Consider the following 26,091-nt stretch of genomic DNA (forward strand, 5'->3'; position numbering starts at 1 on the left):
AACTTCAATAAAGAGAAGCCATGGGGTTTATTTACTAAAGGCAAATCCACTTTGCACTACAAGTACACTGCAAGTGCACTTGGAAGTGCAGTCATTGTAGATCTGAGGGGGACATGCAAGGAAAATAAAAAACAGCATTTTTGCTTGTACATGATTGGATGATAAAATCAGCAGGGCTTCCCATCTTCCCCTCAGATCTAAAGTGACTGCACTTCCAAGTGCACTTGCAGTGCTAATTGGAGTTTCCTTTAGTAAATCAACCCCCATGTATCGCTCCACTCGGTTCTTTTAGATCAAAGGGATGAACTTCCGTCTGTAAATGAGGTCAGTTTAACCACTTAAAGACTAAACCTTTTTCTGACACTTGTTGCTTACAAGTTAAAATCTGTATTTTTTGCTAGAAGATTACTTAGAACCCCCAAACATATTATATATATATATAAATATATATATATAAATATATAAATATATAACATGCCATGGAGAATAAAATAGAGATTGGTGCAATGTTTTATGTCACACTGTATTTGTGCAGCAGTCTTTCAAACACAATTTTATGGGGAAAAGTACACTTAAATAAAAAAAAAAAAACTAAACAGCAAAGTTAGCCCAATTTTAAGTGTAATATAAAAACACAATCAAATCTCTGTATCAATCAATGTTCCATACAGACCCAAAGGACCTGTTTTTGATAGCGGGGGGGGACCCCTATGCCGTTTTTATTTTTCTGTCCAACTCCTTTCTTTACTTTCTGCTGTCAGCCAGTCAGCAAACTGCATAAAGGCTTGGCCATCCATCCATAACCACAGCTAACCAGTCTGTGTGCCTCTACGTGCAAACAGCAGCGGCCACTGTCAGCCTGTCATTAGTTCAAATAGGATGAGCGGCTGCTGCTAATCACATGTCCTGGTCATTCCAGCTGCAAAAATACACTGAATCTTGCCGCTGGTATCTGGCAGCCGCCAGTAACGGGCCATGTGAATGTGGCCCAAAGGTCATCCACTTCTGAAGGGATGGAGATGCTTTTCTCATTGCAACACTGACTCATTTCAAGTGATTTTAATGAATGCTGACCCTCCTATTTAGAAATCCTTTTAAGAAAGGAGATGCTGAAATATCAGTTTCTCAACCCAGAGAATGTTAGAAATCTGCCAAAAAAAAGTTTGCAATATACTGAAAATATGTGTAATTCTCTGAGTGAAATGTAACAAAAACCATGTTTTTAATGATTTACTATCGCTGCAATAATCCCTCTTGTGATCATAGTTCTAACAATGGTGTAAAGTCAAGATGCATGACGTGTGATATTTTTATTACCATGCTTTATTTGATCATTTGAACAATTTTTAGTCAGCTTTTTGCATTTTGCAGAAATGCAGGGAATTTTTTTTTAACATGGGTTCCTATGGAACACATTCACATCAATGCATTTTTGTGCCTCTACGTTTTTGGAAAGGGTCGGGGACTTTTTTTTTCCCGCAAAATGCAGCATTTTGCATGTAATAGACTTCAATGGACCTGCATCCAAAACGCAAGTACTGCGTTTTACCATGATTTTGCCGTGATTTGCGATTTGAGTTTTGGGGGCGGCTCGGGGAGAAGTTAGCACCGGGAGAGACGGCTTGGGGGAGAAGACCACACTGGCAGAGACAGCGGCGGGAGAAGATGGTTCGGTGAGAAGAGCTCTGAGCTGTTTTTTTAATAAAGGACTTGTCAAAAACCATCTTTTTTTTTTTTTTTTTTTTTTTTTTTTTTTTTACATTTCACTGCTATTTTGGTGAATGGGTAGGGGTACAATGTACTCGATACCCATTCACATAGGGGATGAGGCCGGGATATGGCGGCCCCCTTGTTAAAGGGGGCTTTCAGATTCCGATAAGCCCCCCATCCGCAGACCCCAACAACCACTGGCCAGGGTTGTTGGGAAGAGGCCCTTGTCCCCATCAACATAGCACCCTCCCCATATTGAGGGCCTGGTAATGGACTGGGGGGGGGGCCATGCTCCTTTTTTTTTTTTTGTCTTTTATCTATATTGCCGAGACCCGACAATTCATTACAGCCGCGATCAGTTTTAAATGACACTTTTTCCTTTTAGAAGTATCATTTTGCTGCGGTACTGTTCTAAATACGGTAAAAATGCACCACTTTACAGGCATACTATAGACACCCTCAGGCAAGATATTTAGAGGAATATTTCATTTTTATTGATTCACTTTAAGCATTAAAAAAATCACTGCTCCCGAAAAAACTTCCGTTTTAAAAAAAAATGCTTTTGCATTGATCCATGTCCCCTGGGGCAGGACCCAGGTCCCCAAACACTTTTTATGACAATAACTTGCATATAAGCCTTTAAAGTTGGCACTTTTGATTATTCATGTCCGTGTCCCATAGACTTTAACGGTGTTCGCGTAATCTGCCAAATTTTTTGACTGTTCGCATGTTCTACTGAACAGGAGGGTGTTCGGCTCATCCCTAATCAGCATGAGTCACTTCTGACAAGTTTTCCTGACACCAAGAGAAAAATGGTGATGGGAGGGACCTCCAGCTGATTGGCAGCCTCAGCTCTGTTCCTGTGCGCTGTGAACGGGGTGTGTCCCTTCCATCCAATTAGCTCTCAGCTCTACTCACTGAGCTCTGCGGAGTGTAATTTCAGCTCTTTCCCCCCTTTTTTCTAAACTCTAACACAAGCTTTAAAAAAATGCACTTTGAACGGATGTAGAGGAGAGAAGACTGCAGATTGACAGATGCAACTTATGTTGCAGGATTTGTTGTTTTGTTTTTTTTTTTGTTTTTTTGTTTTTTCTCTGTGTATCACTTGAGGCCAGTCACTTCACTGGATATATTGAAGTTAAATCACTGGTGAGAAACAATGTATTGCTTATTCAGCAGATGAGGGAGCAATGCAGGTGCTTCACCTTCCTGCTGTGTCCTCCATAGTGATCCTCCTGCTGTTGTGTGCAGGATTACAAGTGTGAAATTTTAGCTTTATTGCTAAATTGTACTCCAATGCTCATCTATGCATCTACAAATTGCTATTGTGCCACAATCATAAGCTGGTAATTCTCTTACTAGCTCCAAACACTGCAAAAAGTGAAACGCTCAAGATCCCTTGGAATTTCTGCAACAGACTTTTCTTTGACTGCAATTCATTTTTTCCTAACATGAAACCCATTAATGAGAGTGATTGTGCAGCTGCTACATATCACTGGTACAAAATCACACATGTGACATGAGCCTTACTGAATAAACCACGTATGACATATTTATGAACTTATAGCAGGTCTCTGAATATATGCCATGAGGCATTTTCTTTTTGTTCAGTTCTGTAATGTTTTCATTTGTTAATCTCCAGCAATCAGTTTAGTGGATTGTTGTGTTAGCTGAGAGGAGTGCCTGCGCCATTCATTCTGTTTCAGGAAGGAACAAGCTGTACGTCTTTTCAGCACCAGTGTGCTGGACAGTCCGTTTTTTGGCTGTTAATTGATCTGAGAGATTTATATAACCTCATTTCATGTCGTCCTCCCAGGAAGAGTTCTATCCACTGGCCAGGTACCGGCAGGATTTCTTATGGCTGACAGGTCATTCCAGGTACAGATAAACTGCTGAAAAAAAAAAAAAAAAAGGTTTTGACACTTGAAACAAGCCCAATTAACACCTCTTATCTTCCATTCAAAGATTTTTTTAAAGCCTGGTACACACACACTAATGTTTTTATTTATTTTTTTGTTCAACCCAGCAGGTCTGAACTAAAAAAAACTGACAGCTTAGGAGGAGCCACTGTACTAACTATCCAACATTAGTACAGCGATCTCCCCTGCTGTTCTGTTGTGTTCCCCCCGCCAGAACACCTTGGTCAGCGCTCAGCCATTGGCTGAGAGTGCTGATTGGGAGTCAATCAGCAGACCTTTTTTCGGTCTTGCCCCTTCGACAGAAGCTGGCTGGCTTCTCTCAGACCGACTCCAGTACACATGAGCCAAATGTTTCTATTGAACCGCTCGATGCCGCCCGACATTCGGCCCATGTGTACTAGGCTTAATCTGTTTTCCTGGCCGCCATGCCCTTTCCAGCTCTCGTCCTTTCCAAGCTTTCTCCACCATATCCTTACATACTGAAATGACAGCAGTAGGAACATCGCGCTAGACTAAGAGAAATATTCAGTCTAACCTTGTTTACCTGTCGTTTGTTTTCTTTTTTTTTTTTAGGCTTTTTTCCTATATTTTCACCTGCTGATCTGGTCAGTAACACACTTCCCGTCTTAGGCTGGCCATACATTATTCAATTTTCTTGTACAGTTTTTCTTTAGGTTTACTAAAACCATATATGAGGTCAGACTTAAACAAAATTCGTAATCGGCTGTCAAAAGCGGCATACTAACGTATCGACAGATCGTTTATCGGACGAAATTTAACTTCAGATTTTCTGACCGTGTGTACGGGCCTTTACACTTTTCTTGTAAGTTACTGCAACCCCCTTTTTTTTTCTTGTGGTTTATTACCACTTTAAACCCAACTTCAAGAAACATAAAATCTCTTCCTTGTGGTGAAGTTAGAGGGTTAAAGTGGAAAGTGAAGTCCTGCTAGATCACTTCATGCTGGCCCCTTTTGCAGGTATAGCTATGCAAATCATTAAAAATAAGTTGCTATATTGTTTAAAAACAGTAATGCACTGTACCACCCTGCTCTGCACATGCTCAGTTTCACTCCATTTTTAGGCATTGCCGAGTTTGTAGAGGCCGATCTGCTGACAACCTTACAGCAGAATTAAACCCTTCTATCCTTTGCCAAGGAAGCTGCTTCTGTTTGATCTGCAACTTCCATGGTGCTGCACATGTGATTAGTTATGACTCCAGCTATTTGAAGGTTTGACAGTTTGGTCGAGGACACAAGCAAATGTGACAGTTAGCAATCCCATAATTCCAGGAATGTAACTGTTTTTTGAAACCGTTAAATCGAGGGGTTTTGTTTGTTATGATTTACTGCTGTTCAGGAGCTCTGGGCTTCAGAAAAATGGCAGACTCCAGCAAGAAGAAACCAGAGCGATGCTGGAGGCAATTTACAGCACACACTAATTTTGGTAGCAGATACCGAAGTCTCTGTTTTTCTTTTTTTGTTAAAAATAACAAGAATGTTATTCTTACCTGCTCTGTGAGGTGGTTTTGCACAGAGCAGCCTGGATCCTCCTCTTCTCAGGTGCCTCTTTGGTGCTCCTGGCTCCTCCCTCCTGTTGCGTTCTCTCCCAGCAAGCAGCTTGCTATGGGGATGCCGAGCTGCTGTTCCGTGTGTCCATTCAGACACGGAACTGCAGCCCAGCCCCGCCCCCTCTCTCTTCTCATTGGCTCACTGACTTTGACAGCAGCAGAAACCAATGGCGCCACACTGCCATCGAGGAGGGGAGTCCCAGGCAACTCCTGCACCATCGTTGGATCAAAATGGGACTTAGGTAAGTATTAGGGGGTGCTGCACACAGAAGACTTTTTATCTTAATGCATAGAATGCATTAAGATAAAAAACCTTCTGACTTTACAACCACTTTAGTAAGGAACATATATTCCACATTAAAGAACTTTTTTTTTTTATGAAGTTATGGGTAAAGTTCCATTTTAGCTGCTTGCTAGGGGACAGTAAAAGCACATTTACTTATCTGATCCTCTGCTTCCTCATGCCCCTGCAGAGGACTGTCCCTTGGCATCCTCACGCCCAGTGCCAGGCTTTGGTCACTCTATAGGTCTTGATGACATCAGAGGACCTTAGACCACCAGAGCATAAAAGGCTGCAGCAACCAGTCTATAAATAACAGACTTATTGGTTAAATCAACAAGTGGGAAAGCGATAAAAAAAGAAAACCAATGCAGCCACCACATCTAAGAATTGCTAAACTGCAATATAATACGTTTTCATTTTAGGGCTTCATACTGCTTTAATTCACCCTGACTTTATATGCAACATGTTTTTTCTTGTTCTGTGACTCAATGTATTGCAGCCAGAGAGCCATATTGTCAGCCCACAAATTTCTCTTGGTTTAAGTTTCCTTTAAGGATGGTCTGTTTTACAAAAAATCATACCCATCCAGAATGTTTTATTCTCTTGTCTGTATAATACTGTATTATGTAGGGTCTGTATGCAGTGACTACACATGCTTTGAATTTTTGTATGCGCCTAGATTTTTAGGTTTACATGGTCCGTTGATACAAGAAATACTTGAGCTGCTGTTGTTGCAGACTGCATATCCACTCACCCAGTGTAATGGGGCTTCAATCCCTGACAGCTCTGCTGTATGACTCATCTGGGTGACCTTGCAGGGAGTACTGTTAACAGCGGCATGCAATTTTTTTTTTTTTTTTTTTTAGGTCTTTGATCTGCAAGCATTGTGTTCTGCTTGAAAGATGGGGAAAAAAAAAAAAAAAAAACCTAAATATAGCACATAAGCAATGTTTGGATGACTGGAGAGCAGAGGCCTTAGAAAGCTCTGTGTGAGTGTTCGGGGGCTTAAAATAGTTACTATCATGCTAATTTGGTGCCTTTCTGGAAGGTCGCTCTTATCCTTTCCCCTTGTAATTATAATGCTGATATTCCTTTCTATAAGGAGGTTTTATGCCGTCCTCCTAACGGCGGGATTATGGCCTATTGTCTAGTGAGCGCGCGTCCGCTCAGTGCAGAATTAATCTGAACAGCTCAGCAAGCATGCCCCAGAGATTAAGTGGGTAATTACTGCTGGGTAAGAATGTGTTCTGTCTGTTTGAATAGCCCCGAAAGAAGCAATAGCATCTTTGATTTCATTGCTCCTGTTCAGCGGTGACCAATCATTTTAAACCTCGCCGTTTTCCAGCAGTAGTAGGAAACATCGCAGAATGCTTCTTGGCACTGATAGGTTAGTGTATTTAGGAGCTTGTAATTATTCCACATAATTATCGACTCTGCCCGAGGCACAGCTGGCACATTTAACCATTTCATCACCACCGAGGAGCCTCTCCTTTCTTAGAATTCTAATATGAATTCTAGTGCTTTGCAGGAAAAAAAAAAAAATGAAAGGCTTTTTGAATAATTTGCCAATTTTGAAAACGGCAAGAGTAAAGAGGTGTTGTATCATTTAACTGGAAGCAAGCAGAGCGTTTTGGTCTCAAGGATCCATGCAGTCTGTTATCATCGGTGAGTCAATATTTTGAACACAGAACGTTTTGTGTGCTGCCTCTTGCCGAGCTAGAGGTTGAGGATTTATTTGTACCAAACATGCTATAAAGACACAATCTCGACTGGGCTTACTTTACAAATACAACGTTCAGCACTAAATTATTACAGTGCGTTTTTAACCCTTTCATGACATTTGGTTTTTACAATCTGTATTTTTTGCTAGAAAATTACTTAGAACCCCCAAACATTATGTATTTTTTTTTTTTAGCAGAGAATCTAGAGAATAATATGGCAATTGTTGCAATATTTTATGTCACACGGTATTTGTGCAGCGGTCTTTTAAACTCAACTTTTTGGGAAAAAAAGACACTTTCATGAATTTTAAAAAAACGAAACAGTAAAGTTAGCCCAATTTTTTTGTATAATGTGAAAGATGTTACGCCGAGTAAATAGATACCAAACATGTCACGCTTTAAAATTGCACACACTCGTGGAAACTACGGTACCTAAAAATCTCCATAGACGACATTAAAAAAAAATAAATAAATAACGGTTACCAGGTTAGAGTTACAGAGGAGGTCTAGAATTATTGCTCTCGCTCTGACGAACGTGGTGATGCCTCTCATGTGTGATTTGAACACTGTTTACATATGCAGGCGCAACTTCCGTATGAGTTTTCTTTGCTGTGCGAGCTCACGGGGACACTTTAAAATTTTTTTTTTTTTTTTTTTATTTCATTTTTTTTAATTCTTTTACATTGTGTTTTTAAAAAAAACAAACATTTTTGATCACTTTTATTGCTTTCACAAGGAATGTAAACATCCCTTGTGACAGTAATAGGTGGTGACAGGTACTCTTTATGGAGGGATCAGGGGTCCAAATCCCAAATCCCTCCTTTGCACTTTAAAGTATTCAGATTGCCAAAAACGGCGATTCTGAATACTGTATATTTTTTAAAAACCGGCGCCCTTTGCAGCCAAGTAAACAGGAAGTGACGTTGTGACGTCACTTCCGTTGTTTACAGAGAGAAGACTGGCACAAAGCCATTTCTGGCTTCGTGCCAGTTTGTCTCTAGCCATCGGAAGTGGCGGATCGAGGATCGGATCTCCCGGTGGGAAGGGAAGCCCGGTAAGAGCAGCAGGAGGGTGGGATTTCCCCTCCCGCTCCTCCGGGATAACAACCGAGTGGTTTTTAGCATCGGTTGTTATCCCTGGATAGCTGATCGCCCGCTCTAAAAAACGGTACCGGGATGATGCCTGCAGCTGTGGTCATCATCCCGGTATAACCCCCTAAAGCTGAGGCCGCATATCTGCGTATGCTCGGTGGCAAGGGGATAAAGTATTCAGACCCCCTGCAGTTCTTTTAATTTTATGTTGCAGCCTTAGATTAATTTTTTTCCTCATTCATTTACACTCAGTAACCCCTAATGACAAAGCGAAAACAGAATGTTTGCCAATGTATGAAAAAGGAAAAACTGAAATATCACATTGACCTAAGCATTTAGACCTTTTGCAACAACACTTGAAATTTTTCTCAGGTGCCTCCCATTTCTCCATCATTGCTGAGATATTTCTACACCTTGTTCGGAGTCCACGTGGTAAATTACGTAAATTAATTGGACATGATTTGTAAAGGCACACACCTCTCTATAAAAGGCTTCACAGCTGACAATGCATACTGTATCAGAGCAAAAGCCATGGGGTCAATAGAACTGCCTGTAGAGCTCAGGGGCAGGATTATTGCAAGGGACAGATCTGGGGAATGCTACAAAAAAGTCTGCTTCACTGAAGGTTTCCAAGAGTACAGCGGCCTCCATAATTCCTAAATGGAAGAAGTTTGGCATAACCAGGGCTTTTCCAAGAGCTGGTTGTCGAGCCAAACTGAGCAATCGGGGGGAAAAGGGCCTTAGTAAGAGAGGTGACTTAGAATCTGATGGTCACTCTGACTGAGCTCCAGAGAACCTGCATGGAGATGGGACAGAGTTACAGAAGGACCACCATCAATTCAGCCGTCCACGGATCTGGGTTTTAGGGCAGAGTGGCTGGATAGAAGCTTCTCCTTAATGCAAAACATATTGAACGCCTATGTGGAGTTTGCAAAAAAGGACCTGAAGGGCTCTTACTGTGAGGAACAAGATTCTCTAGTGTGAAACCAAGATTAAATAGTTTGGCCTCAGTTCTAAACATTATGTCTGGAGGAAACCAGGCCCCGCTCATCACCTGCCCAATGCCATCCCAACAATGAAGCATGATGATGGCAGCATCATTCTGTGGGGGTGTTTTTCAGCAGCAGGGACTAGGGTTGAGGGGAAGCTGAATGGAACAAAGTACAGAAAGATCCTTAATGAAAACCTGTTCTACAGTGCTCAGGACCTCAGACTGGGTTGAAGGTTCACAACATGACAATGATCCTAAGCACACAGCCATGACAACACAGGAGTGGCTTAGGGACAACTCCGTAAATATCCTAGAGTGGCCCCGTCAGAGCCCTGACTTGAACCTTATTGAACATCTCTGGAGGGATCTGAAAATAGCTGTCCACCGACGGTCCCCATCCAACCTGACTGAGCCTGAGCCCAATCCAGGTGTGCAAAGCATGTCTCGTCATACCCAAAAATAATCAAGGATGTAATTGCTGCCAAAGGTGCTTCAACAAAGTACTGAGTAAAGGCTCTGAATACTTACGTACATCTTATATTTCCCTTTTTCTTTTTAATAAATTAAGAAATTTCTAAAATTCTGTTTTCACTTTGTCATTATGGGATACTGAGTGTAGATTAATGAGAAAAAAAGGAATTTAAAACAACTGCAGTATTAAGCTGCATCATAACAGAATATAAAAAGGTCAAGGGGGTCTAAATACTTTTATGAATGCACTGTATATCTGTACTAAATTCTTAATAAAATGTTTTATATTTGCCCCCTTGTTCAGCATTACTTTGTGTTTTAGGGTTAGGAGGTGGCAAGTCTCACTTCCATTTTCATTAATTTGTTCAGTTCCCCGGGGGATAAAGTACATTTAGTTCCATCGTCTTATGTGCTATCTAAGGTTAGTTGTGAGGTCAGACAGGGCACCCCTCCTCTCTCCATGACCATCTAATAACACAGCTAGCAAGGTGGGCTGATGATGTCACACCTCTGACCCAGCCAATCAGAGGACCCTTTGTATTCATTGCTAGAATCTATCGATTTCTCTGAATGGCTGAGCGCCAATCAGATTCAGATAAACTACTGTGTTTCGGGTATGAGACAGGAAGTCTCAGCTTGAACCCAGAACACAGTGCGGTATGCCACAACTGCATACAGCTTATACTGCACCTTCAGCAGCCTCACATGTTAGTGAAGGACATAGTTTGTTTGGGCCAAGCTGGGTCAGGCTCAGTCAGGCTCAGTCAGGCTCAAACACAGCAAGTAGAGATGAATAAAAGGGAATATTTGTCTTTCATGTATAGTCATGCAGAAATGTAATCATTTTAGACTGATCTGTAGATTCCCGCAGAAGCCTGGTTATGATTGGTTTTCTATAAATAGTGTTTGCAATGATTAATCTACTGTAGAATACCTGCTAGAAGAAGGTAGACCATGCCTCTGGTCCACCTTAAAATGATTATGAAGTCTCGTATTTTTTTTTTTTTTTTTTTAAATAAAAAACATGTTATAGTTACCTGCTGTATGCATTTGGTTTTGCACAGAGCAGCCCAGATCCTTCTCTTTTCGGGTACCTCATCTGTCCTCCTGGCCCCTCCCTTCTGTTGAGTGCCCCCACAGCAAGCAGCTTGCTATGGGGGCACCCGAGCCGAGTCACAGCTCCCTGTTTCCATTCATAAACAAAGCCGTGACCCGTCCCAGCCCCTCTCTCTCCTGATTGGCTGACTGATTTTGATTGACAGCAGCAGGAGCCAGTCGCAACACGCTGCTGTCTCAGCCAATGAGGAGGTGAGTCCGGGCAGCTTAGACACTACTGCAACATTGCTGGATAAACACAGGCACAGGTAAGTATAAAGGGGGCCGAAGGGGTCTGCTGCACACAGAAGATTTTGGTATCTTAATGCATAGAATGCATTAAGATAAAAAAAACCTTCTTCCTTTACAATCCCTTTAACCTTACCGAAAATACTAATTCAGAAAATTCCACATCTACCTACTGAAACCTGGGCCTCCCAGCAATCATACACTGGTCACAAAGTGATTTAATTCATTCTTGGCTTACAGTTTACAAACCTCCAGATGATATTTCATGTTCCTTGCACATGTTAATGCATAGATGAATAATGGTACTGAATTAAAATGCTTTGCATACATTTTACTAAAAATACACGATACATTCATGTTGCAGTTATTCATGTATGTAGCACTGACGTTCTCTGTAGTGCTTTATATAGAACAATAAATTATTCAGTACAGTTTGTGGCCCAGTGAAGCTCGCAGTCAGTTGACCCCGCAGCCTTTCACTCACACTCATACATATTACAGGCGATGCCCCAGTTTGTGTCCCAGTTCACATGTGCATGCAGATATGGCCCTGGTCTACACCCAGGTAAGTGGTTCTGTATTGTTTAACTAGATTGCCAAATCATCATTTTATTTCTATAATGTAAAATGTTTTCTAGGCTCTGTTCACACCTATGCAGGTGCGACAGTGCGTGTGTATTCCCGCAATGCGCAAATGTGAACCTAGCTTTGAAAGAGAAGTGCAAGAATCAACAAAAAAAAAAAAACTTTTATACTCGCCTATCTAGATGCAGCATGGATCTGATTCTACAGCTGTCTCTTGCCTCCTCTACATCAAGAACTGAGCAATTAAAGATCACTGATTGCTCAGTTCTCAGGTCCGCTCTGTGCTTTGCCCCTCCAGCGCTCACTGGAATGCTGGGCTGTGGAGGGGGCTGAGAGCCTGAGTCAGCTGCCAGTCAGGCATGTGGGTGGATCCCTGCAGAGCCTGGACCAGCTCTGTAATGTCAGCTGACAGTAGACTTTAGCGCACTGTCGGCTGATTCTGGGTCACAGGAGTGCAAAAATTAGTGCACTCCTGTGACCTTCAGCTTTGGCCATACTTCTTCTTTAAGTGTAAAAATTCACTGAGATTTATCCTACTGTGGCCATATTATGGCAATCGGGTAAAAGAAACCACACATACCAGGAAGTTTTGTCACCTTCTGTGTTAGAATCCACAATTAAAAGAAACAAAAAGACAGCAACATTGTATGAGGATACACAATGGGGCAAAAGAGTATTTCGTCAGCCACCAATTGTGCAAGTTCTCCCACTTAATAAAGATGAGAGAGGCCTGTAATTGTCATCATAGGTATACCTCAACTATGAGAGACAAAATGTGGAAACAAATCCAGACAATCACATTGTCTGTCTGATTTTTGAAAGAATGTATTTGCAAATTATGGTGGAAAATAAGTATTTGGTCACCTACAAACAAGCAAGATTTCTGGCTCTCACAGACCTGTATCTTCTTCTTTAAGAGGCTTCTCTGTCCTCTCATTACCTGTATTAATGGCACCTGTTTGAACTTATCAGTATAAAAGACACCTGTCCACAACCTCAAACAGTCACACTCCAAACTCCACTATGGTGAAGACCAAAGAGCTGTTGAAGGACACCAGAAACAAAATTGTAGACCTGTGCCAGGCTGGGAAGACTGAATCTGCAATAGGCAAGCAGCTTGGTGTGAAGAAATCAACTGTGGGAGCAATAATTAGAAAATGGAAGACATACAAAACCACTGATAATCTCCCTCGATCTGGGGCTCCACGCAAGATCTCACCCCGTGGGGTCAAAATGATCACAAGAACGGTGAGCAAAAATCCCAGAACCACACAGGGGGGACGTAGTGAATGACCTGCAGAGAGCTGGGACCAGCGTAACAAAGGCTACCATCAGTAACGCACTACGCCGCCAGGGACTCAGATCCTGCAGTGCCAGACGTGTCCCCCTGCTTAAGCCAGTACATGTCCGGGCCCATCTGAGGTTTGCTAGAGAGCATTTGGATGATCCAGAAGAGGACTGGGAGAATGTCATATGGTCAGATGAAACCAAAGTAGAACTGTTTGGTAGAAACACAACTCGTTGTGTTTGGAGGAGACAGAATGCTGAGTTGCAACCAAAGAGCACCATACCTACTGTGAAGCATGGGGGTGGCAACATCATGCTTTGGGGCTGTTTCTCTGAAAAGGGAACAGGACGACTGATCCATGTACATGAAAGAATGAATGGGGCCATGTATCGTGAGATTTTGAGTGCAAACCTCCTCCCATCAGCAAGGGTATTGAAGATGAAACGTGGCTGGGTCTTTCAGCATGACAATGATCCCAAACACACCGCCCGGGCAATGAAGAATGGCTTCGTAAGAAGCATCTCAACGTCCTGGAGTGGCCTAGCCAGTCTCCAGAGCTCAACCCCATAGAAAACCTTTGGAGGGAGTTGAAAGTCCGTGTTGCCCAGCGACAGCCCCAAAACATCACTGCTCTAGAGGAGATCTGCATGGAGGAATGGGCCAACATACCAGCAACAGTGTGTGACAACCTTGTGAAGACTTACAGAAAACGTTTGACCTCTGTCATTGCCAACAAAGGATATATAACAAAGTATTGAGATGAACTTTTGATATTGACCAAATACTTATTTTCCACCATAATTTGCAAATAAATTCTTTCAAAAATCAGACAATGTGATTGTCTGGATTTGTTTCCACATTTTGTCTCTCATAGATAGGTATACCTATGAAGACAACTAGAGGCCTCTCATCTTTTTAAGTGGGAGAACTTGCACAATTGGTGGCTGACTAAATACTGTTTTGCCCCACTGTATTTAGAATGGATCACCTCCCTGCTGACACTAATTCCATTTCAGATGCGATTTCAGTCACGCAGAATCGCATGACAATGGAAATCATTGTTTTCAATGGGGCTGTTCACATCGATGCAACACAGCATGGTGCGATTTAGGAAAAGGTGTCCTGTACTACTTTGGTGCGATTCCAGCATGATTTTGGCCTCATAGATTATGCAAACCACATCCAAAACGGAACCAAGTTGCAGCCAAGTCGCACTACATAATCGCACCACCAAATTTAGATTGCAGTATTGTGAAACTAGCCTTGAGGCCCCTTTCACATGGGGTGGATTATGCTCCAAATAGCAGGGGATCTGTGAGCTGATCCTCTGCTGATCTGAGCAGAGCTGGATGGATGTCACACATGTGCCCACTCAGTTTCAGTAAAAGATGCAGTCTATTACATATTTATTTATTTTTCAAACCTGATTGGTCCCAGAGGTTGGTGGGTGTAAATGGACACAAGTGAGTTTACGCCCGCCTGTCCATAGGGTTCTATGGACCTTCTGATCATGTCTGCATGAAAAACTGTCGGGCAGACCTGATTAGAACAGTGGTGTGAAAGGGGCCCAAAGATGTTACACAGTGATTAAGAGTTCATAGATCCATCCACATTAGTCTGTCTCCTGAAGGCGCTCACAATTCATACCTACACATAGATCCCGGGCCCCGGCTGTCCCTGATTTGGAACAAAGTAATTTCTCCTCATTTGTCCCTCATTTGTATCCGATCTATATAGTTGTATATAAAATGCACTACTTATCTGTCAAAAAGTGTTTCCCAGTGCTAAACCTTTCATCCAGTTTCTACATTGCTGCCTTTGTAAAGTCCAAAAACCAATATAAAGGAATAGTAGTGGTAAAAAATACATTTGTGGGTTCAACTAATCATTTTTTTTTATACAATTCTTCTTTAAGGGGGGTGTGTCAGGGGGCGTGTCCTATGCCTACATATTTTTTTGCTAACAGGTGTCCCTCGTTCCCGTATCAGAAAGTTGGGAGGTATGCATACAGTACATACATACACATTGGCCCAATTTTGAGGGATGACAGTTAACCTGTCAGTATGTGATTGTTGGAGGAAAACTGAACCCTTCAAAAGTTAAAAAAATAAAAAAACCACAAGAGGAACAAATTAACTCTATGCTGACATAGTCCTAAGTGAACTGAGCCCAGAGCTGCAAGAAAAAGGTGCTTTTCATTAGCCACAATATTGCCCAATTACTCTATTAATGATATGAATGTACAATATACATTACCACAAGTATTGGGACACCTGCCTTCACATGCCCATGAACTTTAATGGCATCCAAGTCTTAGGCTGTAGGGTTCAATATTGAGTTGGCCCACCATTTGCAGCTATAACAGCTTCAACTCTTCTGGGAAGGCTGTCCACAAGGTTTAGGAGTGTGTTTATGGGAATGTTTGAACATTCTTCCAGAAGCGCAATTGTGAGGTCAGTCACTGATGTGGAGAAGAAGGCCTGGCTCGCAGTCTCCGCTCTAATTCATTCCAAAGGCATTCTATCGGGTTGAAGTCAGGAATCTGTGCAGGCCAGTCAAGTTCCCCCACCCCAAACTCGCTCATCCATGTTTTTAAGAACCTTGTTTGTTGCATTGGTGCACAGTTATGTTGGAACAGGAAGGGGCCATCCCCAAACTGTTCCCACAAAGGCTTCTTAAAACAGAACGTATTCCCATGTCTCACTCCCATCGCAAATCCCGATATTAAGAAGAAGATTCCTCATTTCAGGCCAGTGGGTGGATCCATGCAAATCCTTGCTTTATCCCCACTGGCGAGATGCACATCCAGAACTGGTGTATAGTACAAATATAAGCCTAATATTTTAAAGTCGTTTATTTCAAACTGTTTCGGGCTATTTGGGAAAAATCAGTGCAGTGTATGGAAACCATGGCTTCTTGGGCTTGAGACCCAATGAGACAGTATAGCCAAATAGGTTTTTGTGAGACGGGACTAGTTTTTAATGTATTCATATGACTTGTTCAATCACATGATTTGGGGAAAGTGAGACCCATGCAAACCGTTACTTACTTTATGTCCATTGTCCATTGGCCAGATACACATCCAGGTACTTGGCTCATACAGTCTGCTTTTGTTAGATTAGCACAATAATTGATGAGGTTGTAAATGGCTGGAGATTTCTGATTTTCATGAACTCTCATTACTAAAAGAGTACATAAAAACATACTGAATGCACTTGGCAATCCATTTCCCGCTTTTTAATTAGATTAAAGTCAGACGAATACTATAAATAGGAGGCTATATTTATTTTCCCCAGAAAGGGTGATAATGCGAGAAATAATAGACCTTTCCATATTTATTACAATGAAGAACATTGGTAACTTAAAATAGATATTGTAAATCCAAGGATGATTAGGTTCAGCCATTGTAAGTGTTTATTTCTAGAGGAATGCTTTGTCATCTGACCATCTTGTCTCTGTGTACGAGAGGAGTCTGTCTTCCCGGAGGGGTCCAATTTACGCATTGTAACTCCCCAGTTAATCTACATCTATCTATCCATAGAAAGGTTTGTTCCTTCGAAATGTCACTTCCTTTTTTAGTTGTTCTGATGATTGCTTCTATTGTGGGTGCCCGTAGAGAGTTGCCACCTGACCATCTCTTCTTTTGTTATTTTTATATTTTATTTGTTTGATGCTTGTGGAAGGTTTAGACAATGCATTTGGAGTCATCGCCAATCGCCCTATGAGTTTTACCTTGGCATGAGTGTAGAGCAGCCGTCTATTCAATGCAGGTATTGTCCTATGGAGTGCATTTTAACTCTTCCTTACCTCTTTGTATCTGTCTTCAGAAGACCAGGAGTGAACAGAAAATTCCCATTTTACCACAGTTGCTAACTACATTACACATAACAGATTTTGTGCTGAACACTCACAATAACCATGTTTTATGGCTCTTTCCATTACTATAATTAATATTTCTTTAGGCTGATCTCTTTGGAGGCATAGTACTTTTGAAATTGTTTACCTAATGCAGCCTTTTGTTGTATGGTGGGATCACTGGATTGGTAGCTGAGCCTATGAATGCTGGCTTTTTCTGTAGCAGTGGTTGGTACACAATGTATATTTTTGTGGACATAACCTATGTTGTTAATGAGTTTTAGGTAATCTTAGCAAATTTAGAATTTTTGTGAAATCTGAGCACCTGTTTTATTCTCACATTATGAAAACTGTTGATTGCTTTTACAATGAGCAGAAAGGTTCCCATTTCAGACAAATATCTGTGTCTGTGTGTAGTACTAGTTGGCTTTGGTTGTGGAGCTAGAACAATGTATGAAGACCTCACCAATAACATACGATTGTTGTGCACAGGATGATGGAGGAAAAAATATCAGAGATTGTTTATGACAACATCTTCCTGATTATTTATATCACTGATAAATTATCAACTTATATTACTTATAAGATAGATGTCGTATAAACAAATGATTGACCACATTCAGTTAGAAAGTGTAAAAGCTGTGCACATTTTGGATAGAAACGTGTATAAATAGACCCCTATTTATGGAGGCCAGTCTACCTGTCCTCCAATGGCCAAGACTTGTGCTGACACTCCCCCTGCACAGGCATTCACTGGGGAGATCAGTGTATTGCTATTTCTCTACCTCCTGCTGACACCCTCCTACAGTCTCCATCTCCTCTTATGCAGCTGAGAACAGAGGTTATGTGATCTCTTATTTAAAAAAAAAAAAAAAAAAAAAAGGTATTTATAAAATTTCTATTTATATTGTGCGTGCACATAATATATTATACCCAGTACTGTGGAAAAATTTTAGGCAGGTGTGAAAAAATGCTGTAAGTTAGGAATGCTTTCACAAATAGAAGTGCTAATAGTTTATTTTTATCAATTTAAAAAATGCAAAGTAAATGAACAGAAGAAAAATCTAAATCCATGCAATATTTGGTGTGTCCGGCCCCTTGCTCAGAAAAGGTGTGTAAATTCTCAGCTTTAAACAGATGTAAAGTGGAGTGATGTGCAGATCACCAGGTACATTATCAGTTACTTGCACTGCATCTATTTACCATTTGCTGACCGTCCTATAGTAGTTTTACTGTTACAGGGCGGCAGCTGTGCGCTGAATCAGTGGGAGCCGATCAGTGGGTACCGCAGACGCGATGTCCGCCGGCATCCGCTGATCATCCTGCAGAGACACAAAATGGAGGTCTGCCTATGTAAACAAGGTAGATTGCTGTTCTGACAGGAGGGAACTGTACAAACATATATACCGCGCTGTCTAAACGCACAAAAGCAGCCAGTACAGCAGCTTATAGAAATAAGCAAAGAAATAAGTGGGAATGTGCAGCGCAAACAATCTGGGGGATGCCTGTTGAGGCAAAACGCGTTGGGGTGTTATGCTGACTCCATTGTTACTGTCCTTTTTGAAGCGCTTGTTTACCTTGGAAATGTAAGTGTATTTCTTATGTTTACACATTAAATATTCCTTACAGAATTACGCTATCTGCCCTCCTTCTTTTTTTATCCATATGGTTGGGCTGACTTGCCCATTTTAATCTAAATCTGCTGAATCCACTGTCCTGGAACGTCCGTCTGGAGGCTGTGTCCATAGGGTGAGCCTGAACCTTTCTGGGTATCTCACAAAGTTTGATTGACTCATCAGGTGTATACCTGTAAGCGACTGGTGGTGGTTCTTCTATATAATTCACATTATCCTTTGATGCACATTTATGATTCCAGTGATTGTCATTTATTCCATTGGACTATATATTTGGATCACCTTAAGGGCTTTCCTTGGTCCCTTATTTTTATTCACGGACACTGTCTTTATTGAGCATATGTTATAATGTACTCTTAATAATTTTTTTCACACGTCAGTTTCACGTTTTGACATTGGTTATTTGTTAGCGCTGCACATTCCCACTTTTTTTCCCCGACAGGAGGGAAGGCATGGATCCTGTGTCTTTGCTAAGCAGGAACAAGGATCCACGTCTTCCCCTAGTAAAAGCACATCCCACGCTGTAGTAAAACGCAGGCTAGGCACACAGTTAACCCTTTTATCGCCCCAGATGTTTACCCCTTCCCAGCCAGTGTCATTAGTACAGCGACCGTGCATAATTTTTAGCACTGATAACTATATTCGTGTCACTGGTCCCCAAACTGTGTCAAAAGTTTTAGTTAGTGTCCGAATGTACACCGCAATATCGCAGTCACGTTATAAGTTTCTGATCGCTGCCATTACTAGTAAAAAGAAATAAAAATGTCCTGTAGCTTGTAGACACTATAACTTTTGCACAAACCAATCAATATACGCTTATTGGGATTTTTTTTAACCAAAAATATGTAGCAGAAAACATATTGGCCTAAATTTATGAAGAAATTTGATTTTCTCAATTTTATTGGATGTGTTTTATAGCAGAAAGTAAAAAATATTGTTTTTTTTTGTTCAAAATACCAGCAAAAGAAAGCTCTATGTGTATGAAAAAGAACATTTTATTTGGGTACAGCGTCGCATTACCATGCAATTGTCATTTAAAGTAGCGCAGTGCCGTATCGCAAATAATTGCCTGGTCATGAGGGGCGGGTTGGTAAATCTTCCGGAGCTCAAGTGGTTAACATGTCTCTTTAAAAAAAAAAAAAATGCTAATGTGTGATTGCAGTCTCTCATTTAGAATAGTGGTTTGCCAGTTGCTGTTTTCATGTGGCGTTTGCCCCATGTACTTATCCATGTCCAAGCATGGGTCCAGTTAAATTGCCTAGGCTGGTATCTAATGCCACTTGCATGCCAGCACTCCTCTCTCTGACTGCATTTGAATCCCACTGCTGCTTGAAGCAATTAGATATTTCTGATCCAGTGCAGCTCATCCCAGGGAGACCTAATTTAGCATATTATCCTGTAATTAATCTCCTGTACTTATTGTGTGTTTAGGACTAGAATGGAGGGCGCAGAATTGCTAACACTGTTGGCAGTCTGAATAAGTACTCCTAGCAAATGTAGTCATTATAACTGTTCATGTGCACTGTAATTCATGGCATGGTCATCCAGCATGCATCGGGTTAACTTCATTAACACTTTCTGTGCTGCATCAAGGTACAGCTTCAAGGTAGCAAGCAGTTTTAGACTTGAATAGAGGAGATTAATGTTCTTGTTCCTGTGGATAAAGTTCAAAAATAGCGGCTCATGAGCTGATCTTTCCAAAATAGCTGGTATAACAGAATATTATTGCCCCTTGTATTTCTGTAGTGGGCACAGCGTGAAAGTACTGACCTCCTGACAGTAATGTCAATCTTCCCAGGATCAGTTTACAGTGATTTGTAGCGCACCACACCCACAAATAGCCCAGTGTAACAATGTCATTGTCTTTGAAGCGTCACATCGTCAGCTCCCAGGGACAGCTTGTGGTCCCAAGTAAATAGTGTTATCACTAACGCTTTAACTCTGAGCTCTGCATGGCAGGCATTCTTCTCTAATGTTGCTTTTCTTGTTAGCCAGCCAGTTATTATAAATGTGTATTTCCTAATATCTGTGTAATAAATGGCGTATTACCTATGCATACCATTCCTGGACTGTCAGCCTAGATGTCTATATCAGTGTAAAAAGAGAACTTTCATCTTTTCATAGACGTGTTGCCTTGTCATTCAGGCTGTCATCAGCCATGCTCATCATAATGACGTTGGCGACCTTTCTAAAATCGGTAGATGCTGATCTGTGCTCCAGAAAAAAATAATTGCCGCAAGCCTTTCATCACCTCCAGGGTAGGATATAGTTACATACATACTTTGGCGTGCATCCTTTTATTTTACTGCATACAAACGAACAGACACAATTGTGTACATAAAACAGAAAGTAAAATGGTATCTACAACATGGCTATATGCTGGCATCCTATTCTTTTAACATTCAGATGCTTTGTTTATTTATTTGGTCATGGAAAATTTAGCACATGAAAATTGATAATCTAATACTATATTGTTTTGATTCTTTATAAATTGTCTTTTGCCCCAGTGAGTGGACCAGTAACCTATACATGTAAGTAAAGTGCAATTAAACTTGTGTGCTACCACTATAGTAAGTGATAACTAGATTTAAAATAATGGGCTACCTAAATAGTAAACCTCAGTGATGAAAAAAGAGCAGCTGCTCGCACTTGTTATGAGTCCCTGCATATAAAGAAATTGACCAATTAGTGAACAAATAGTATGGCGCTTGCTCTAAAATACAAAACCAATTAGTAGTAAAAAAAAAAACCATAACAAATTAAGCACATGTGATACCATATATTGTATACAAAGTTGTTAACATACTTAGTGCATATATTCAGTGTCCATTGAGTTCCCAGTGCTGCTACAAATAATTTTCAACACAAATGTGTAATAGTGATAAAGTCCTCAAAATAATGAATGTCCAACAAATTTATTTTACTTCCAATGTTCACATCTTTCCTCATGCAACTATATTCCACCTCAGTGCTCCACCTCTAAGTGAAGTCACTGCTCACCTTCAAATCAGACCTACAGTGGATAGTGGAAGTCTACATGCCCCTCTTAAAATATCACGTTTCTATGATGTAAAAAAAAAATGAGACAAAGATAAATCATTTTAGAACTTTTTCCACCTTTAGGCCCCTTTCAGACTGGTACGACACGACAGTCGTACGACTAAGGATCCGACTTTGCCCTGCGACTTGAAGTCCGATATGCGTCCAACTTCAATGAACAGGGGATCCGACTTTGGTCCCCGACAATACCAGGCACTGTCTGGTATGGATTTTTAGGGGGAACTCCATGCACAATTAAAAAAAACAAAACACCATGGGTTCCCCCTCCAAGAGCATACCAGGCCCTTTGGTCTAGTATGGATTTTAAGGGGAACCCACATGCCGAAAAAATGGCGTGGGGGTCCCCCCCAAAATCCATACCAGACCCTTATCCGAGCACACATCCGGCAGGTCAGGAAAGGGGGTGGGGACAAGTGAGGGCCCCCCCCTCCTGAACCATACCAGGTCGCATGCCTTCAACATGGGAGTTGGTGCTTTAGGGCAGGGGGGCCCTGCGCCCCCCCACCTCAAAGCACCTTGTCCCCATGTTGATGAGGGCAAGGGCCTCTTCCTGACAACCCTGGCTATTCGTTGTTGGGGTCTGCGGACGGGGAGCTTTCTCGGAATCTGGAAGCCCCCTTTAACAAGGGGGCCCCCAGATCCCAGCCCCCCACCCTTATGTGAATGAGTATAGGGTACATTGTACCCCTACCCATTCACCTAAAAAAAAGTGTCAAAAATAAAACGCAGCACGCAGGTTTTTAAAGTAATTTATTAAGGCAGCTGCGTCGTCTCTTCCGACCTCTTCTCCCCTCTCCGCCTCTTCTGCCTCCTCCACTGATGTATTCTGCCTCTGCTGGTTTTTCTCCCCTCTCCGAGTCTTCTCTGCTCTCCGCTGATGTCTTCTAGCCCTCTCCGGTTCTTCTCCCTCTGTCCGCTCTCTTGTGCCTCTGCCAGGTCTTCTCCGCTGTCTTCTCCCTCTGTTGTTCTTCCGTTGTTGACTTGACGCTATCTCCAGCTCTAATGCTAGTTGCGCGGTGTGCCACTACTTATATTGGCATGGGGCGGGGTCCCCAGGGGCCCACCCCTTATGATGTCACCACCCATTATGCCTGGGCAGTGACGTCATAAGGGGCGGGCCTCCTGATTACGTCACCCGGTGACCCCGCCCCATGCCAATTTAAGTAGCGGCATACCGCACACCAAGCATTCGAGTGGGAGAGAGCATTGAGTCAACATCGAGAGAAGAACAGAGGGAGAAGACAGCGGAGAGGACCTGGCAACAGAGCGAGAAGACAGCGGAGAAGACCCGCCAGAGGCAGAAGACAGAGGGAGAAGAACCGGAGAGGGCTAGAAGACATCAGCGGAGAAGACCCGGAGAGGGGAGGAGAAATCAGAAGCGATGCCGGAGCTGCCTTAATAAATTACTTTTAAAACCTGTGTTTTCTTTTTGACACTTTTTTTTTAGGTAAATGGGTACCCGATACTCATTCACATAGGGTGGGGGGCCGGGATCTGGGGGCCCCCTTGTTAAAGGGGGCCTCCAGATTCTGATAAGCTCCCTGCCCACAGACCCTGACAACCAATGCCCAGGGTTGTCAGCATGAGGCCCTTGTCCTCATCAACACGGGGGGGTGGGTTCTTTGGGGTAGGGGGCGCAGGGCCCCCCAGCCCCAAAGCACCCACCCCCCCATGTTGAAGGCATGTGGCCTGGTACGGTTTGGGGGGCGCTCGCTCGTTCCCACCCCGTTTCCTGACCTGCCAAGCTGTGTGCTCTGGTAAGGGTCTAGTATGGATTTGTGGGGAACCCCCATGCAGTTTTTTTCGGCGTGGGGTTCCCCTTAAAATCCATACCAGCCTGAAGGGCCTGGTATGCTCTTGAAGGGGGAACCCATGCCAATTTTTTTTTCGTTTTTAATTTGGCGTAGATTTCCCCTTCAGGATCATCAGAGCACAAGTTGCATGCCAAAGTCTGATCAGTTAAGACGGCGATCCGACTTTGATCCGACTTCAGTAATATTCAGTGGGCTGAAGTAGGATCAAAGTCGGACCAAAGTAGTGCAGGGACTACTTTGAAGTCAGCACGACTTGAAGTCGTACTAATATGAATGGTTGTCATTGGAAATCATGGAGAATGACTTGTCATGCGACTTTGCAGTCCCAAGTCGTAGGAAAAGTCGTACAAGTGTGAAAGGGGCTTTAATGTGACCTATAAACTGTACAACTCTGTTGAACAACAAACTGAAATCTTTTAGGAGGAGGAAAGTAAAAATAAAAAACTACAATAATATGGTTGCATAAGTGTGCACACCCTTTATTGAATACTTTGTTGAAGCACCTTTTGATTTTATTACAGCACTCAAAATTTTTGGGTATGAGTCTATCAGCATGGTACATCTTGACTTGGCAATATTTGCCCACTCTTCTTTGCAAAAACACTCCAAATCTGTCAGATTGTGAGGGCATCTCCTGTGCACAGCTCTCTTCAGATCACCCCACAGATTTTCAATGCTGAAAGATGAAGTTCCTTTTCACGTTCAGCTTTCTAGCAGAAGCCTGAGGGTTTTGTGCCAATATTGACTGGTATATGGAACTGTTCATAATTCCCTCTACCTTGACTAAGGAACCTGTTCCAGCTGAAGAAAAACAGCCCCAAAGCATGATGCTGCCACCACCATGCTTCACTGTGGGCATGGTGATCTTTTGGTGATGTGCAGTGTTGTTTTTTCGCCCGACATATCTTTTGGAATTATGGCCAAAAAGTTAAACCTTGGTTTCATCAGACCATACCACATTTTCCCATGCTTTTGGGAGACTTCAGATGTGTTTTTGCAAAATTTAGCCAGGCTTGGATGTTTTTCTTTGTAAGAAAAGGCTTCTGTCTTGCCGCTGTACCCTATAGCCCAGGTATATGAAGAATACGGGAGATTGTCGTCCCATGTACCCCACAGCCAGTACTTCCCAGTTATTCCTGCAGCTTCTTTAATTTTGCTGTAGGCCTCTTTGCAGCCTCCCTGACCAGTTTTCTTCTTGTCTTTTCATCAATTTTGGAGGGATGTCCAGTTCTTGGTAATGTCACTGTTGTGCCCTATTTTCTTTACCTGATGGTGACTGTCTTCACTGTGTTCTATGGTATATCTAATGCCTTGGAAATTCTTTTGTACCCTTCTCTTGACTAATACCTTTTAGCTATGAGATCCCTTTGATGCTTTGAAAGCTCTCTGCGGACCATGGCTTTTGCTGTAGGATTTAACTAAGATGTCAGAAAAAACCTACTAGAACAGCTGAACTTTATTTGGGGTTAATCAGAGGCACTTTAAATGATGGCAGGTGTGTACTGACTCCTATTTAAAATGAGTTTGAATGTAATTGCTTAATTCTGAAGACAGCTAGATCCCCAGTTACAAGAGGGTGTGCACATTTATGCAACCACATTATATTTGTTTTTTATCTTTACTTTCCACCGCTAAAAGATTTCAGTTTGTTTTTAAATTGAGTTGTACAGTTTATAGGTCACATTGAAGGTGGAAAAAGATCTGAAATTATTTATCTTAGTGTCATTTTTTTTTTTTACATCACAGAAACCTGACATTTTAACATGGGTGTGTAGACTTTTTATATCCACTGTATATTCTCATTCAGGTCTGATAGCGATCAATAAGATTTGGTCACAAATTCAGATCTATACTCAACATGTGCTGGTCCCTCTAAATCGCCTCTGGCTTCCAGTGTGATGACAGTCTCCCCTCATATTTTTCAACATTAATAGTGCCTTTCCAGATGTGCAAGCTGCCCAGTCCATACCCACTAAAGTACCCCCATACCATCAGAGATGCAGGCTTTTGAACTGAGCGCTGACAACTATCTGGAAAGTCCCTCTCCTCTTTAGTCCAGAGGACTCGGCACCAATGGTTGCCAAAAGAATAGCAAATTTCAATTCATTTTTCATTTGCAACAGACCATTTTAAATGAGCTTTGGCCTACTGGCATCTGGGCTTTTGTCAGCCCCAGTGGCGTGGCATAGCGTGGGGGTATCCGGGCACGACATCTCCGAACAGACACCAGTCCTATCATTGCCGGGCTCCCAGCAGGTATCACTGTGCCACGTGTGTGTGTGAGGCTGGGGGCTGGGGAGGGGCAGCACTGCAAAGGTGGGTTAAGGGAGAGAGGGGTGGGACTATGAAGGTGGGTTAGGGGAGATGCGGGGCTGTAGCAAAGTAGTAGAAGGCGGGTCAGGTGAGGAGCGGAGGTGATCGGGGTGGAGCGGAGCCCCTGCCAGGAAGTGTCCCCTGTGTGGCTCTCGGGGACACCATGGCAGTGTGGACTTCAGCCTCCCACTCCGGGCTCCTGGATCTCCTCCTACAGGATCACTGGGTGCAGGTCTAGGTCGAGCTGTCCAAGGAGACTCAGCCTTACCTCGGAGCAGGAACCGGCAGCGCTGAACGGGCTCAGCATTAGCCTACCCCCTACAGAGGTCCCCCTGGGTGCTCCCATTCCCCTGGATGGGCTTTAACTGTGGCTTTGAGTCGGGTCTGGGCAGCCCGGGAGCCCGCTACCCCTAGACAGCCCAGAGCTAATGCAGCATATCAGTG

At 42.5% G+C, this 26,091-nt stretch overlaps 1 protein-coding gene across 10 annotated transcripts in view; it reads left to right on the plus strand.

Moving 5' to 3' along the window:
- PITPNM2 (phosphatidylinositol transfer protein membrane associated 2) overlaps nucleotides 1-26,091 on the plus strand; it is a 466,805-nt gene that overhangs the window by 146,191 nt on the left and 294,523 nt on the right. The gene's annotated exons all lie outside the window — the stretch shown is intronic.

This window comes from Aquarana catesbeiana, linkage group LG01 (assembly GCF_042186555.1).
Source record: "Aquarana catesbeiana isolate 2022-GZ linkage group LG01, ASM4218655v1, whole genome shotgun sequence".
Classification (NCBI taxonomy): Eukaryota; Metazoa; Chordata; class Amphibia; order Anura; family Ranidae; genus Aquarana; species Aquarana catesbeiana.